Here is an 18,210-nt window from a genome sequence, read left to right on the forward strand (position 1 = left end):
AAATGTGTTGAACTGTCCTCCTTCTTACTGGAGTAGCAACTCTTGAAACTAAGCTGCGCTGTCAACTGATGAGTAACCCTGGCAAGAATCTCTTCATTTTAGATTAGAATGGTGCTGGAAAAGCACAGCAGGTCCGGCAGCATCTGAGGAGCAGGAAACTCGCCGTTTCGGGCAAAAGCCCTTCATCAATGAAGAATCTCTTCATTGGTCACTGCTGGCAATATACCATCCTTAGCATACGCCAAAACCTCCAGGTTTCAGTCCCAGCATCAGGTCTGCAGCATTCACTGCAAGCTTCACCTAAAATGTTTTTTTACAAGACTAACGATAGAGCAAAGATTACATGCCAGTCAATAATTTATTTAATGTAAAATAACAAACTTTGGAGGATGACAATCTGAAAGAAATACAGAAGTTGCTGGAGAAACTCAACATATTTTGCAGCAGCTGTGGAGAGAAAGCAGAGTTCACCTGGAGTCAAGTGACCCTTCTTCAGAGAGATCTGAAGTTGTGAAAATGAGTCATTCAACGAAAAACATTAACTCTGCTTTCACTCCACAAATGCAGCCAGATCTGCTAGCTGTTAGTAAACAGTCACACATTGTATTCAGCTTACTTTTCAATGACCTTCTTAGTTTCTGGAGAAGCAGAAAGACCAGCTCCCTTGCACTTTCAGCAGTTGATGTTTTCAGAGCTGCAAATGGTCATCAAGTGCCATTAAGTCAATTGAATCAAACATTTACGTTCAGAATAAAAACATTTTTAGAAACTTGAATAGGAGTGTCAGGATTTCAAGCCACTGACAGTCAGGCTGGAACATGGAATGAAGGATGTGACAAAGCCATTTCGTCAATACTTTCCACGTGTTGCACAGTCTAGAAAACTCTCAAATAAAGAGCTTAGGGCAATTAGAGAAGGGCAACTAACTGTCCAATTTCTCCACTTAAGAGCTTTGGATTCTGGTTCTACATACAGGATTGACTTTTCCTCATCAATGGGTATTGACTCAGCAATTGCAAACATTAATAGTGGCACAGAAAGGTTTGCCACTCTGCTATTGCTCCAATTGATCCATCAGCTCTTTAGATTTGGCCGTTTCCTTCTTGGGATAGTGACCCAGCAACAGCTTCTTGATCAGTCCACATCAGCAGCATGTCAACATTAGTGGTACCATCATTCACAGCAGCGCTGGGTCCAGCTCTCAGTCCAAGCAGCAGGGCTCCACCACAATTCACAACATTATTACTGCAAATGGCTTGTTTTTTTAGAAAGACCACCACAATCTAACTTCTAGAAAAAATACACACTTGGGAGGCAGAGCCCAGCAGTTTCCGTCATGTGCTAACTATGGCCTGGAATAGCGTATTTGACATTGTTCTCGGATGTTGCAGAAGGAAATATCTACATAACTTCACGGGAATTGCTGGTTCTCTACCAATAACCTTTATTCCAAATACAATATTAATCAGGAATTAAATTGCACTTTGGATCAAACTGACTCTTTAATTTCTTCAGTTGTTCCTGACGGATTATAGGTTTCATTTCCAGCGCAGTTTGGATTGTCGCACTTACCATGTCTGCAATTGGTCATAAAAGATAAATGAAGTTATTTAAATAAGCATTTGGCTCCATCCCACAATTTTGTGCCAGCTGTTTGAGAGACTGAAGATTCTGGATTCAGGACTGCAGCCTGCATTCAGCCGTTTGAGTGAAACTGGTCACACTCCAGATGGGTGACTGCAATAGATGGTGAATTTGTTCTTCAAAACCTTTGTTGCTGGTGATTACGATTAGCGACAGAAATGGGATATCAAGTTCTTGAATGTATTCATATTCAGAGTTTAGAAACTTCAATAACAAAATGCAAGCAAACTTGCAATGAAGTGTCTTTGATGTCCTCTCCTAATACAATATTCTTGAACCAACATTCTGAAGCCCTAATTCTAATACAGATAACAGAGAGACAGTAATGCAAATGCTCTTGCCTGGAGTGGTGTTCCCTGCGATGCTGTATGATGTTTCCTGAAAAGTACCTAGAAAGTAATTTCCTTTCTATTTTCTGTACTCTGAATGAAACAAAACATTAATCACATGTTGTTGTCAAACTTAATTTTTTCATAATAGATTTTGGAGTGTACAGTTTTCAATCGACCTTGTTCTATGGACTATCAGGTGGTCTGCTAATAGTCAGAAAAGTGCTATTCAGTCATTTTAAGCGTACATCTATATCCACAATAAAATCATCATTATTAACCTGAAACATTGAGTAAGTATTTCAAGCCATGGACAGCTAGTTTTGTAAAACTAGTTCAAGGCACAATTACAGTAGATGGTGATTTATTTCCCCAAAACCCTCATTGGCTGTTTGCAAGACAAGGTAATGAGGCTGGAGTGTGGGAGCAAAGAAAGGGAGATACGATGCAACCAATTCATTTCCTCAATACTTTATACTTGTTGAAACGTCTCAAAATATCTCAACTAAAGAGCTCCAGGCCCAAATGGAGACGAGGCAACCAATTTTCCAATGTCTCCAATGAGGACCTTTGGTACTGTCTCGACATACAGGGCTGAATTTTCCACGTCAACTTGCTCTTGCCAAGATTCTCATGAGTCAGGCCAAGTGGAGCTGAGTTCAGGAGCAAAGCCCAAACCCTTCTGCACCATTATATTATCTTGTCAGTGGTGAGCAAATGAAGGCACCATTTGAGAGCCACTCATGTCTGTCTGTTTGGATTGTCAAACTTGCCATGCCTGTAACTGGTCAAGCAAGATAAATTAAGTCCTTATGTTAGCATTTGCCTCCAGCTACTATTGAGTGCCAGCTATTGAGTATTATTGATGTGCGGAACGTGGCACAGTGGTGAGCACTGCTGCCTCACAGCGCCAGAGACCCAGGTTCAATTCACGCCTCAGGCGACTGACTGTGTGGAGTTTGCACGTTCTGCCCGTGTCTGCGTGGGTTTCCTCCGGGTGCTCCGGTTTCCTCCCATAATCCAAAGATGTGCAGGTCAGGTGAATTGGCCATGCTAAATTGCCCGTTGTGTTAGGTTAGGGGTATGGATGGATTGCGCTTCAGTAGGCCGGTGTGGACTTGTTGGGCCGAAGGGCCTGTTTCCACACTGGAAGTAATCTAATCTAATCTAGCTGCTTGAATGGCTGAAGACTCTGGATTCAGTCGTGCAGCTTGAGTTCAGCTGCTTTTGTTAAACTTCTTACAATCCAGATGGATACTGCAATCAATACTGATTTTATTCTTCAACCCCTTTCATAGGATACTATAGCTGGTGATAAGGGTGAGTGTGTGATGGGATACATATTTCTTGAATATATTCATTTTACGAGACTAAACTGGTCAGGAATAAGTAACTCAAATTTTCAAGCAATTTTGAATTCAAGCTTCCTTGATGTCCTCTCCTAAAACTGTTTGTTTTGAAAAGAACTCTCCGACCCAAAGAACAATGTGGATAATGGAGAGGCAGTATGTGATTGCTATGGTCGGGAGTGGTAATCTCTGCACTGCTGTGTGGTGTTTTCATGAGGGGTCTGTACGTTATCTTACCATAACTGCCTGCCCACCAGCAACTTACTTCCACTTTCTTGTATTCTGAATGAAGCAAAATCATGGTCACATATCGTATCAAACTTACTTTTTCGAGACCGCCTTAGATTTGGAAGGCACGGTTTCCCATCTCCATCGCAGTTTAGGCTGTCACGTTTACCAGGCTTGCAATTGAACAGGCAAGTTTAGTCACTGAAATCAGCATTTGTCTGCATGTACAATTGTGTGCCAGCTGCTGGAATGGCTGAAGGATCTGGATTCAGTATTACAGCACTTATTCAGCTGTTTTTTAAAAAAGAAACTGCCCACACTGCAGAAGGATGACTGCATGAGTTGGTGATTTTTTTTTTGTCAAACTTACATAACTGGTTTGCAAGAAGTCAGAGCACAGGGAGGGGGAGAGGCAGAGAATGTCGTGGAGATGGAATTTTTCCTTGCAGTATAGACCAGAGAGGTCAATGGGAGGAAAAACGTTCAGGACCGGGCTGATGAAGGGGAAACGTTTCACTGAAGAGATTGGGATGTTTTAAAGCAATGGCGTTTCCAGCAACTCTGTTTTTCTTTCTGATTTATAGCATTCGCAGTTGTTTCGGGTTTTATTTGGATGCTTTCTGTTGTTCTAGTTAAATAAGAGCATCAATCAGTAGGAACAAAGCAAGGATTAGGGATGGAAATTTAGAGCGATTGCTGTGGTCTGGTCTGCAAAGGTGTTTGTGGCACTGCTGTCACATGCTTTCAAGAGGAAGCCCCTGAACAATCTAAACAACAGCTCTCCAGCAATTTCCTTTCACGTCTTTGAATTCTGAATCAAGGATCATTTATACACAAACTGGAGCAAACTTATTTTCTGCAACTGTTCCTGGAGAAATTAGATTTCCCGGTTCTTCACAGTATACGCAGCTGAAATTAGTCATGAAAGATAACATTTTAAGCTAGGTCTTGTATGCACAATTGGCTGATGGCTGGTATAAAATTGCTGGATGCTCAGGGATTCAGTATTATATTCTTTGATCAACTGTATTTATTAAGTAGATCAACTTCCAGAGGTAGTGGGACAATGGAAAACAGTAGGTTTTTTCTTTAAAACTATCATAGGGGCTTTGAAAGACATCACAGGCAGAATGAGGGGAGCAGAGGATATAGGAATCCTAATTGTTCAATATATTTATTCTTTCTTCAGAGTTCAGCTATCTAAATGTTCGAATACAAATTGAGATCTGAATATTGAATCGGCAAGCAATTTTCCACTGACCACTTTTGAAGGTTTTGTATTAATGCAAGTATTTTTTAAGCAAACAAAATCTCTAATCCCTCAGAAAAATGCAAACATTATAGACATATTAAAGCAACTTTGTTAATGTGACTGCCGTAGGTCGGTGTTTGTTGCATTGCTGTGGCATTACTCAGACAGAAGCCCCTCCACAGAACTTACAGGAAGTGGCACTCATTTTCTTTCACATTGTTGTGTTCTAGATGAATCTGAATTAAGTCACACATTGGACTAAAACTTTCTTTGTGATCACTGCATTCATTACTGGAATCTCTTCTGCCTTGGAAGTGTCACAGTTTCCATATCGGCAATTAGTGTTACAGCACAAATTAAGTGATTTTAATCAAACACTTGAAAAATTCAACCATTGAAAAAGCTCTGAAGATGGAGGATTTCAGCATTATAAACTTGTTTGTTGGATCTTTACATTGAAACTCCAATTTATCAGTTTAATCAACCTGCCACATCCCATACAAACAGGGATGAGTTAGATATTCAACATGAATATGTCTCATTACTTGTAACTTTAAATCCACCTTCCTGCCTACCCTGAAAACCTTTCGCCATCTCTCTCTCAACAATAAACTGTTTATGTTTGCCTTTAAAATATTCCAAAATCTGCTTTAATAACGTGCCAGAGTTTCCACATTTTGAGAGAAAACAAATCATCTGGATGTGTTTTAAATGGGCAACCCCTGACATTTAGACAGCAATCCTTCATTCCCGTCCCTTCTGTCAGAAGAAACATCTTGTTTAAATTAATTTGCCTCTTCCTCTCCTAACCACAAACTGACAAAAAGCCTAGACTATCCGAATTCTCTTTGTATGGCAAGTCATTCTGTAAGTATTATTCTGGTAAGCATTCTCCGAATTGCCTCCAATGTATTTACTTCCTTCCATAAACAGGGTGACCGATAAGAGTTAGAGCATTCAAGATACAAGCTCAACAGTGCTCTCTACTTTTGTGTTTAAATTCCCCCATGATAAAAGGAAAACATTTATTCACTGTCCTAATTACCTACTGCTAGCACTTTGTGATTCAGGTAATGTTACACTCTGATCCCACTGCATGTCAGAGCTATGGAATCTCCCTCTATCAAAACAGAATGCTTTTCTTTCTGTTAAAATGGACAACTTCACTTTTATCCACGTAAAGCTCTATTTGTCAGGCCTTTGACTACTCACTTAACCTATATTTCTCTATAGCGCCCCAATGTCCTCTGAAGTTATTTTTTAGCCTTTCTTTGTCATGTCAGCTTTATATTAATTCCTTCGTGAGTCATGGACTGTGCGTCAATAATTTGAAGATTTGAGCAGATACAGATTTGTTTTAAATAGCTGCTCAAGTTATATTATCCTAACCATTCTGAACTCTGGTTAATTCTCAGTTCCAAACAAACACCGAAGTAATGAACATTCATGTAAAAAAGGCTGAACCCCTGAATATAATTAGAGTATACCAAAATAACAATAGGATTCTTGTCAGCACCCCTCTCTCTCTCTGTCACTGTCTCTCTCTCTCTCACACACACACACACCATGGATAAGGGAAATCATGAAATGTAAGATGTCTGTAAGGCAAATGGATACTATAAACTTCCACTGTACTATGTCAACCTTTTAGCAAAACAACAATGGTTGACTCAGACCCGTGGCCTGTGCCTCTTGCTTGATGTGGGAGCTGAGGAACGTGGCTGACGCTCCAGACTCTTACACTTGTAAGAAGTGTGTCTAGCTGCAGCTCTTGTTTGACCGCATGACGACTCTGGAGCTGCGGATGGACTCAATGTGGTGCATCTGTAATGCTGAAGATGCCATGGATAGCACGTTTAGTGAGCTGGTCACAACACAGTTTAGAATTGCTGAGGGAGATAGTGAATGGGTGACCAAAAGACAGAAAAAGAGTAAGAAGACAGTGCAAGTGTCCCCGGCCGTCATCTCCCTCCAAAACAGGTGTACCGTTTTGCATGCTGTTGGGGGAGATTACTTACCAGGGGAGGTCAGCAGTTGCATGGTTCATGGCATCGTGGCAGGCACTGCTGTTCAGAAGGGCGGTAAAACGACTCGTAGGACCATTGTCACAGGGAATTGTCTTGTGAAGGGAGTAGATAGGCGGTTCTGTGCTGGAATGGGACTTCTGGATGGTATGTTGCCTCACAGGTGCTCAGGTCAGGTATGCCACCGATCAGCTGCAAAGCGTTCTAAAAGGGGAGGGTGAACAGCCAGTTGTATTGGTGCCTATGGACACCAACAATACAAGTAGAAAATTAGATGAGGAACTCAAAGAAGAATTCAGGGAGCTAGGAGAGAAGTTAAAGAGGAGGACCTCAAAGGTAGTGATCTCGGGATTACTACCAGTGCCACGTGCTAGCCAGCGTAGAAATTAAAAAAGACAGGTTGAACACATGGCTTGAGAGATAATATAGAAGGGAGGGGCTCAATTTGTTGGACATTGGGACCGGTTCTGGGGCAGGTGGGACTATTACAAAATGGACGGTCTACATCTGAACCAGACTGGAACCAATGTCCTTAGTGGGTTTTTTGCTACTGCGTTTGGGAATATTTAAACTAATGTGGCAGGAGACTGGGAAGCAGAAGAGAAAACAAGTAGGCAGTGATGTGGAGACCGGAGACTGTAAGAATTATGAAGATTGCATTCATAAAGGGAAGAGTAGACAGAGAGTAGATGAGCACAAAAAAAAACTGGGAGCCTAAGATGCGTCTACTTTAATTCAAGGAGTATAGTGTGAAAGGCAGATGAACATAGGGCTTGGATTAGTGCCTGGGAGTATCGTGTCATTGCAATCACAGAGGCTTGGTTGAAGTAAGGGCATGAAGATTGGCAATTAAACATCCCTGGATACAGATTCTTCAGATAGGACAGGGAGGGAAGTAAAAGGGAGGGGTGGAGTTGCATTGCTGGTCAAGGACGATATCACGGCTGTGCTAAAGGAGCACACGATGGAGGTCTTGGTTAGTGAGGCATTATGGTGGAGCAGAGAAATTAGAAGAGTGCAGTTACACTGTTGGGGCTGTATTACAGGCCTCCCAACAGTGAGCATGTGGTAGAAGAACAAATAGATAAACAGATTTTGGAAATATGTAGAGGCAACAGGGTAGTGTGATGAGAGATTTTAATTTTCCCAACATTGACTGAGATATACTTAGCGTCAGAGGTCTGGGTGGAGTGGAATTTGTAAGAAATGTCCAGGAGAGTTTTCTGCTGCAGTATGTCAATAGTCCGACGAGGGAAGGGTCATATTGGACCTGGTACTGGGGAACAAGCCAGGACAGGTGGTAGAAGTTGCGGTGGGAGATTCCTTTGGGAATAGTGACCACAATTCTGTAAGTTTTAGAATACTCGTGGATAAGGAAGAGAGTGGTCCTCAGGGAAGAGTATTAAACTGAGACAAGACCAATTATTTCAAAATTTGGCAGAAGCTCGGAAATATGGAATGGACACAGCTATTTGAAGAGAAGTCCACATTTGAGACGTGCGATGCTTTGAAATGTAGGTTAAGGATAGTGCAGGATCGGCATGTCCCGTTGAAGGCAAAGGACAGGAAGTGCAACATTCGTGAACCGTGGATGACAGGAGAAATTCTACGACTAGCCAAGAGGAAAAGGGAAGCTTTTTTTTTGAGTGGGAGCAGCGGCCGAGTTGAGGGAGACTACAGCTAAGGTAAGAGTTTTTTTCAAAATTACTTACCTGTAGCGGGCATCGGTGTTTTGTTTTCTCTCTCCTTCACAGAAAGAGCGGGAGCAGCAGAGGAAGTGACGGCAAGCAGAGGGGCAGCAGAGACCCGGAAGCAGTAGTGTAAGCTTAGCTGGGTTAGTTTTTTCCCCCTTTAAAAGCGTGAAGGAGAGGAACCCGAGGCACTACACGGGTAGTGCCTCCCACCTGCCCTCCTCCTCTAACCTAATAATAACATCTGTTGTGGCAAGCAGGTAAGTGCTGAATTTTGCTTGTATTATTTAGACAGTTTTTGTTTAAACAGTTAGCTTTAGAGGGATGGCAGTGAAGGCAGTGCAATGTTCCTCCTGCAACATGTATGAGGTGAGGGATGCCATCGACGTCCCTGCCGATTACACTTGCAGGAAGTGCACCCATCTCCAGCTCCTCCAAGACCGTGTTAGGGAACTGGAGCTGGAGTTGGATGAACTTCGGATCATTCGGGAGGCAGAGGGGGTCATAGATCAGAGTTATAGGGAAGTAGTAACTCCAAAGATGGCAGATAGATGGGTTACAGTGAGGGGGACTGGGAGGAAGCAGCCAGTGCAGGGACCTCCTGCGGCCATTCCCCTCAAGAACAAGTATACCGTTTTGGATACTTGTGGGGGGGATGACTTACCAGGGGTAAGTAACGGGGCTCAGGTCTCTGGCACGGAGCCTGTCCCCGTTACTCAGAAGTGAAGGGTGAAGAAGAGCAGAGCAGTAGTAATTGGGGACTCGATAGTTCGTGGCACAGATAGGCGGTTTTGTGGGAACGAGAGAGACTCACGTTTGGTATGTTGCCTCCCAGGTGCAAGGGTACGTGATGTCTCTGATCGTGTTTTCCGGGTCCTGGAGGGGGAGGGGGAGCAACCCGAAGTCGTGGTCCACATTGGCACCAACGACATAGGTAGGAGGAGTGCTGAGGATGTTAGACAGGCTTTCAGGGAGCTAGGTTGGAAGCTTGGAGTTAGAACATACAGAGTTGTTGTCTCTGGTTTGTTACCCGTGCCACGTGATAGAGATTCGAGGAATAGGGAGAGAGAACAATTAAATGCGTGGCTTCAGGGATGGTGCAGGAGGGAGGGGTTCCAGTTTTTGGATAACTGGGGTTCTTTCTGGGGACGGTGGGACCTCTATAAACAGGATGGTCTACACCTGAACCTGAGGGGAACCAGTATCCTTGGGGGGAGGTTTGCTAGTGCTCTTGGGGGGGGGTTTAAACTAACTCGGCAGGGGCATGGGAACCCAGATTGTAGCTTCAGGGTGCAGGGCCTGGAGTGTAGGGAGGTGAGGAACATGGCATCAATTTCCAAGGAGGGTGTCTGTAAACAGGGAAGTGGCTTGAAGTGTGTATACTTCAATGCAAGAAGTATACGGAATAAGGTAGGTGAACTTGCAGCGTTGGTTGGTACCTGGGACTTCGATGTTGTGGCTATTACGGAGACATGGCTAGAACAGGGACAGGATTGGCTGTTGCAGGTTCCGGGATTTAAATGTTTTAGTAGGGTCAGAGGTGGGGGTAAAAGAGGGGGAGGTGTGGCATTGCTTGTCAAAGATAGTATTACAGCGGTGGAAAGGACGATGGATGAGGACTTGCCATCTGAGGTAGTTTGGGCTGAGGTTAGGAATAGGAAAGGTGAGGTCACCCTGTTAGGAGTCTTTTACAGGCCTCCTAATAGTCCTAGAATCATTGAAGAAAGGATAGGGAAGGTGATTCAGGAGATGAGTGACAGTAATAGGGTGGTTGTTATGGGGGACTTTAACTTTCTTGATATTGATTGGGAAAGCTATAGCTCAAGTTCGTTAGATGGGTCAGTGTTTGTTCAATGTGTGCAGGAGAGTTTCCTGACACAATATGTAGACAGGCCAACAAGAGGTGAGGCCATACTGGATTTGGTTCTGGGTAACGAACCAGGCCAGGTGTTAGAATTAGAGGTAGGTGAGCACTTTGGGGATAGTGACCATAATTCGGTGATTTTTACACTCGTGATGGAGAGGGATAAGTGTGTACTACAGGGCAAGAACTATAGCTGGGGTAAGGGAAATTATGATGCGGTGAGGCATGACTTAGGATGTGTGGCTTGGAAAAGTAGACTCCAAGGCAAGAGTGTAAATGATATGTGGAACTTGTTCAAGGGGCAACTATTGAGTGTCCTTGATAATTATGTACCTGTCAGGCAGGAAGGAAAGGGTCGTGCGAGGGAGCCGTGGTTTAATAAGGAATTGGAATCCCTTGTAAAATGGAAGAGGGCGGCCTATCTCAAGATGAGACGTGAAGGTTCAATTGGGGCGATTGAGAGTTATAGGGTAGCCAGGAAGGACCTGAAGAGAGAGCTAAAAGCAGCAAGGAGGGGACATGAAAGGTCCTTAGTAGATAGGATTAGGGAAAACCCTAAGGCTTTCTATAGGTATGTTAGGAATAAAAGAATGACTAGGGTAGGAATAGGTCCAGTCAAGGATAGTAGTGGGAAGTTGCGTGTGGAGGCGGAAGAGATTGGGGAGACACTGAATGAATACTTTTCTTCAGTATTCACTCAGGAACAGGGCATTGTTGTCGATGAGAATACTGAGGCACAAATAAGTAGAATGGATGGCTTTGAGGTATGTAGAGAAGAGGTGTTGGAAATCCTGGAAAAGGTGAAAATAGATAAGTCCCCTGGGCCTGATGGCATTTATCCTAGGATTCTCTGGGAAGCAAGGGAGGAGATTGCAGAGCCATTGGCCTTGATTTTTATGTCCTCTTTGTCTACAGGAGTAGTCCCAGAAGACTGGAGGATAGCAAATGTGGTTCCCTTGTTCAAAAAGGGGAGTAGGGATAGCCCTAGTAACTATAGGCCGGTGAGTCTCACTTCTGTTGTGGGCAAAGTCTTAGAGAGAATTGTAAGGGATAGGATTTATGCACATCTGGATAGGAATAATGTGATCAAGGATAGTCAGCATGGTTTTGTGAAGGGCAAGTCGTGCCTCACAAACCTTATTGAATTCTTTGAAAAGGTGACGAAGGAGGTTGATGAGGGGAAAGCGGTAGATGTGGTATATATGGATTTTAGTAAGGCGTTTGATAAGGTTCCCCATGGTAGGCTACTGCAGAAAATACGGAGATATGGCATTGAGGGTGAGTTGGAGGTTTGGATTAGAAATTGGCTGGATGGAAGAAGACAGAGGGTAGTAGTTGATGGCAAAGTTTCTTCATGGAGTGCCGTCACTAGCGGTGTTCCACAAGGATCTGTTTTGGGACCATTGCTGTTTGTCATTTTTATAAATGACCTGGAAGAGGGGTTAGAAGGTTGGGTGAGCAAGTTTGCGGATGATACGAAAGTCGGAGGAGTTGTTGACAGTGAGGAAGCATGTGGCAGGTTACAGCAGGATATAGAGAAGCTGCAGAGCTGGGCAGAAAGGTGGCAGATGGAATTCAATGTAGCTAAGTGCGAGGTGATTCACTTTGGGAAGAATAACAAAAAGATGGGGTACTGGGCTAATGGTCGGATACTTGGTAGTGTGGATGAGCAGAGGGATCTTGGTGTCCATGTACACAGATCTCTGAAAGTTGCCACCCAGGTAAATAGTGCGGTGAGGAAGGCATATGGCGTACTGGCTTTTATTGGTAGAGGAATTGAGTTCCGGAGTCCTGAGGTCATGATGCAGTTGTATAAGACTCTGGTGCGGCCGCATCTGGAATATTGTGTGCAGTTTTGGTCGCCATACTATAGGAAGGATGTGGAGGCATTGGAACGGGTGCAGAGGAGGTTTACCAGGATGTTGCCTGGTATGGAAGGAAAATCGTATGAGGAAAGACTGAGGCACTTGGGGCTGTTTTCACTAGAGAAAAGAAGGTTTAGGGGTGACTTGATTGAGGTGTACAAGATGATTAGGGGGTTAGATAGGGTCGACAGTATGAACCTTTTCCCGCGTATTGAGTCGGGTATTACAAGGGGGCATAGCTTTAAATTAAGGGGGGGTAGATATAGGACTGATGTTAGGGGTAGGTTCTTCACTCAGCGAGTTGTTAGTTCATGGAATGCCCTGCCAGTAACAGTGGTGGACTCTCCCTCTTTATGGGCATTTAAGAGGGCATTGGATAGGTATATGGAGGATAGTGGGTTAGTGTAGTTTAGGTGGGCTTGGATCGGCGCAACATCGAGGGCCCAAGGGCCTGTACTGCGCTGTATTCTTCTATGTTCTATGTTCTATATACATAAGGTCTAGGCAGCTAAGAACAGAACGGGCCCTGGAAGAATATCGGAAACGTAGAACAAGTCTTAAACGAGGAATCAAGCAGGCTTAAACGGGTTATGAAAAAAACTTTAGCGAGCAGAATTAAGGAGAATCGCTAAGCATTTTATTCTTATACAAGAAGCAAGAGGGTAACTAGAGAAAGGATTGGCCCACTAAAGGATAACGAAGGAAGGCTGTGTGTCGAACCTGAGAGAATGGGTGAGATTCTGATTGATTCCTTTGCATCAGTGTTCACTGAGGAGAGGAACATGGTGAATGCTGAGATTAGAGATAGAAGTTTGATTAGTCTTGATCATGCTGACATAAGTAGCGAAGATGTGTTGGGTAGGCTAGTGGTTATTAAGGTGGACAAATCCCCAGGACCGGATGGGATCTATCCCAAGTTGCTAAGGGAGGCGAGAGGGGAAATAGCTGGGGCCCTGACAGATATCTTTGTGGAATCCTTAAATACAGGTGAGGTGCCGAAGGATTGGAGGGTAGCTTATGTTGTCCCCCTGTACAAGAAGGGTCGTAGGAATATTCTGGGTAACCAAAGACGAGTGTGCATGACGTCAGTGGTGGGAAAGTTGCTGAAGAAGGTAATGAGGGATAGGATCTATTTATATTTAGAAAATAATGGGTTTACAGTGATAGGCAAAATGGTTTTGTGCAAGGGAGATCGTGCCTTACCAACTTAATTGAGCTCTTTGAGGAAGTGAGCAATTTGCCAGATGAAAGAAGGGCTGTACATGTCATATACATGGACTTTAGTAAGGCATTTGATAAGATTCCCCATGGTAGACTAATGGAGAAATTGAAGTCATATGGTGTGCAGGGTATTCTAGCTAGGTGGATAAAGAACTGGTTGAGAAACAGGAGACAGAGAGGAGTATTTGAAGGGAGTTTCTTGAAATGGTGAAAGGTGACCAGTGGTGATCCACAGGGGTCAGTGTTGGGGCAACTGTTGTTTGTGATATAAATAAATGATCTGGAAGAGGACACTGTTGGTATGATCAGCAAGATTGCAGATGACACGAAGATTGTTGGAGTAGCAGAAAGCATAAGGGACTGTTAGAGAATGCAGGAGGATATTAAGGGACTGGAGATTTGGGCGGAAAGTGGCAGATGGTTTTCAATCCAGACAAATGTGAGGTAATGCATGTAGGCAAGACTAATTCTAGAGCGAATTATACAATGAACGGAAGAGCCTTGAGAAAAGTTGTTGGGCAGAGAGATCTGGGAGTGCAGGTCCATTGTGGCCTGAAGGTTGCTGCACAGGTGGATAGAATAGGCAAGAAGGCATACGGTTTGCTTGCCTTCATTGGATAGCGTATTGAGTATACGAGCTGGCAAGTCATGTTAACATTGTGCAAGACATTGGTTCAGCCGCATTTAGAATTCTGTATACAGTTCTGGTCGCCACATTATCAAAAGGATATGGACGCCTTTTGGAGGGTGCAGAGAAGATTTACGAGGATGGAAGGTGCTAGCTATGAAGAAAGGTTGAGTAGGTTCGGTTTATTTTCATTAATAAAAAGGTGATTGAGGGGGGACCTGATTGAGGTTTACAAAATCGTGAAGGGTATAGACAGGGTGGATAGAGACAAGCTTTTTCCCAGAGTGAAGGATTTAATAACGAGAGATCACGCTTTCAAGGTGAGAAGTGGAAAGATTAAGGGGGATACACACGGCAAGTACTTCACACAGAGGGTGGTGGCCGTTTGGAAGGCATTGCCAGCAGAGGTGGTAGAGGCAGGCACGGTAGATTCATTTAAGATGCGTGTAGACGGATGTAGTAGATGGAGAGCAGAGGGATAGACATGCTTCGGAATTGACCGACAGGTTTAGGCAGTACATTTGGATCTGTTCAGACTTGGAGGCCGAAGGGCCTGTTGCTGGGCTGTAAATTTCCTTTGTTCTTTTATGTTAACTTATACATTCCTTTTCATGTTGTATTTATTAGAAGGTTAGAGGTTGGGAAGTGCTTTTGCCAAAAAGGACCGGAATGTCCTTGGTCACACATCACGAACAGAATTCATGTAGGGCATCCATTAACCAGGAGAGGAAATGAAATGTCAGCCTTCATTACAAAATGAATCATGTGTAGGAGTTGTGGAGTGTTGTTGAGGCAGTATTTCGGCTATTGTGGACAGACTTTTTGACCTTTCTCAATCAATGGTCTCCTTGTCACAGAGGCTGTGCAAAGCTGTTTTATCAGAATAATCTCTGGGGTGATGGTAAAATGAAGAGAGTGTGAAGGAATGGACTTCCATATGAAAAGAGTGTGTTTGTGGCTGTCCATATGACAGTGACTGGTGTTGCCCTCGCTCTAACTACCAACCTTGATAGTGTCGGGCTTGGTATCCTCACCTTGCACGTGGGAGTTGAGGGTGCAATTCTCTGCGGCAGAAAACCATAGAGTTTTGGAGCAGAAAGATGTGAAGCTCCAATCCTCGGAGTTGTTGTTGGAATTTTCAGTGGAGCTGGGAAGAAGGTTTCCAGCCATTTCCTCCCCTTTCTCGATGACATTCTCAGCGCTGCTGAAGTTCATGTGAAACGCTGCGGTCCAGTGAGTGATATGAATTGAATTAGTTTCAGTCAATAGTTTTCACTTCCGATTGTTGGGGTTTGAGAACACAAGACCCAAGACCCATCAAGTGCAGGACAAAGTATTTGACGAGATTCCACCAAGGGACTGCACGAAACAAGAGATAGGAGAAAGAGGCTGACAACGTGCGAGCTGCATTCATAAAGTTCATCTAGTCCGTAAATGCCACAGACAGCTGTTCCTCATATCGATATGCAGGACACTGAGTATCTCTGATCCCGGGAGTTGGAACTGGGATTATATGACCGTCAGCAGCACTGGTTACTTCCTTGTGTGAAGTACCTCCTGATGGAACACATGTAAAAGTCTATTGCTCATTGAGAAATACATACAAAATAGTAGCCCAGAGCAGTATTTCTGTTGTGTTTCTGGTGCTACTCTTGACATGCCCTACAACACTGTACTTTTTCTGTGCTTCCTGAAGATTAAGGGAGTGCTTCTATGATCGTATTGTGGGCAGTAATCTGCGTTTTAACTTCAATAACGCGCGTGTGAAGCCCAGGTCCACCAATGTCTTTTTTGTCTTTTTCTTATCATGTGCAATTACAACACAGTAAAGAATCAATTAATATTGGAAGATGACATTCTGAGGCGTGCGAAATGCCGAGATTTTAGTGATATTTATGCAATGATTAGAGATTGCCTTGATTCAGGAAATAAGGATGTAAAATGTGTTTTGTGTCGAGATAAGGAACAGTGAGAAAAGAAGTCAGCAGCAGGTGGAGTTGACAAGCCCACTCGCAGTAACCAGAGTGAGAAATAAGACGTACAAGAAAAAGTACTGTGTGTGAGTGCTAAAAGATGGCAGTTATCATGGTTGATCTTAATTTCCCCTCTCCCACTCCCGGTTCTATTGTAAAGAATGTTTGGAGAACAATAATCAATAAAATACGTATGGCCCATAGACCAAGACAAGCCATATCTTGGTCATCGATTACTTTACAGGCGACTTCGTTTCCGTCTTTTCTTGGAAACCATCTGAACCACCCTTTTATTGGGTTTCTTTCCATATTAATATTAGTCTGTCTTTTGATTATTCCTGACAAAGTGCATGACCTCACACTCACAACATGAAACTGCAAGATTTCTCCACTCACTCATACTATCGATATCATTTTACAGTTTTGCACGTCCTCATCAAAATAAGCCCGCTCACTGATTGCGTATCGGCAGCAGAACTGGACACATTTCACTCTGCCACTTCCTTCAAGTCACTCAGACAGATAAATCATTGAAGCTCGATGACTGACCATTCTGGATTTCACTAATTATATGTTTTCAACTTGAAAACTGTTCAATAATCCCGATTCGGTGACTTCTTGTGAGTAGACAGTGGACAGTTAATGCTGATTTATTATCCAACACCGTGACCCCTCTCAGTGTGCAATGATCTATTATATGGCTCCCAATTGAGTATTTGACAGAAATTCGAAAGGACTATACCGAACAGCTCCCTTGATCAGCTCCGCTGGTCATGTTAGCAAAGGAATCTGGCAAATTGGCAAGTGTGACTTTCCTTTCAATAAATAATGTTGACTCAGTTTGAGTGCAAACATCTCTTCCTAACGTTGTGTTTTTACTCATTTTAAATGGTGTCTAGCATTTTCCAAATGACAGCAAAGACATTAGAGCAGATAGCAGTAATTTCGTCCATCAAGTCAGCGACAGCTTTCATGATATCTCGGCTTATTTGTATAATCCCCAACACTATTTTTCAGCCTTATCTCCGTGGCCCTTGATTGCGGACTGACTAAATAACTGCCTATCTCAGCCTTGAATGTGCCCATTTGTTGGATGCATTTCCACAGACTTGCTATCCTCCGAAAGAGAGAATATTTTCCTCATGTCAGTCTTACATGTTTGACCCCATCCGCTGTGATAAGGCCCACTGGTCCCACATTATCCATATATTAAAATCAGGGCAGTATAAACACCCGAAGGTCGGTCTTAACACTGCAGAGCCAGCTGTGAGTATTTGAAACATTGTCAAATCTTGACCACAAACAGACATGAATTGCACATTAGATTTGCTAAAAGCGAATTTTGTTCAAGATCACATAGAATCATAGAGTCTTAGAGATGCACAGCATGGAAACAGACACTTTGGTCCAACCTGTCCATGCCGACCCAGATATCCCAACCCAATCTCGTCACACCTGCCAGCACCCGGCCCATTTCTCTCCAAACCCTTTCCATTCATTTGCCCATCAAAATGCCTCTTAAATGTTGCAATTGTACCGGTCTCCACCACATCCTCTGGCAGTTCATTCCATACACGTACCATCCTCTGCGTGAAAACATTACTCCATCGGTCTCTTTTATATCTTTCACCTCTAACCCTGAACCTATGCCCTCTAGTTCTGGACTCCCCGACACCAGGAAAAAGACTTTGTCTATTAATCCTATCCATGGCCCGCATAATTTTGTAAACCTCTAGAAGGTCACCCCTCAGCCTCCGACACAGCCGGGAAAATAGCCCCAGCCTGATCAGCCTCTCCCTGCAGCTCAGATCCTCCAACCCTGGTAACATCCTTGTGAAGCTATTCTGAACCCTTTCAATATTCACAACATCTTTCCGATAGGAAGGTGAACAAAATTGCACGTAATATTCCAACAGTGGTTTAAGCAATGTCCATTACAGCCACAACATGACCTCCCAACTCCTGTTCTCGAAGGTCTCCTTGTTCAGCAACACTCCCTGGAATCTTATCATTAATGGCATAAGTCCTGCTAAGATTTGCTTTCCCAAAATACGGCACCTCGCATTTATCTCAATTCAATTTCTGCTGCCACTTCTCAGCCCATTGACCCATCTGGTCCAGATCCTGTTGTAATCTGAGGTA

Source organism: Chiloscyllium plagiosum, unplaced genomic scaffold, assembly GCF_037043375.1.
Source record: "Chiloscyllium plagiosum isolate Xiang-an unplaced genomic scaffold, Cpla_swu_hap1 HiC_scaffold_51, whole genome shotgun sequence".
NCBI classification, from domain to species: domain Eukaryota; kingdom Metazoa; phylum Chordata; class Chondrichthyes; order Orectolobiformes; family Hemiscylliidae; genus Chiloscyllium; species Chiloscyllium plagiosum.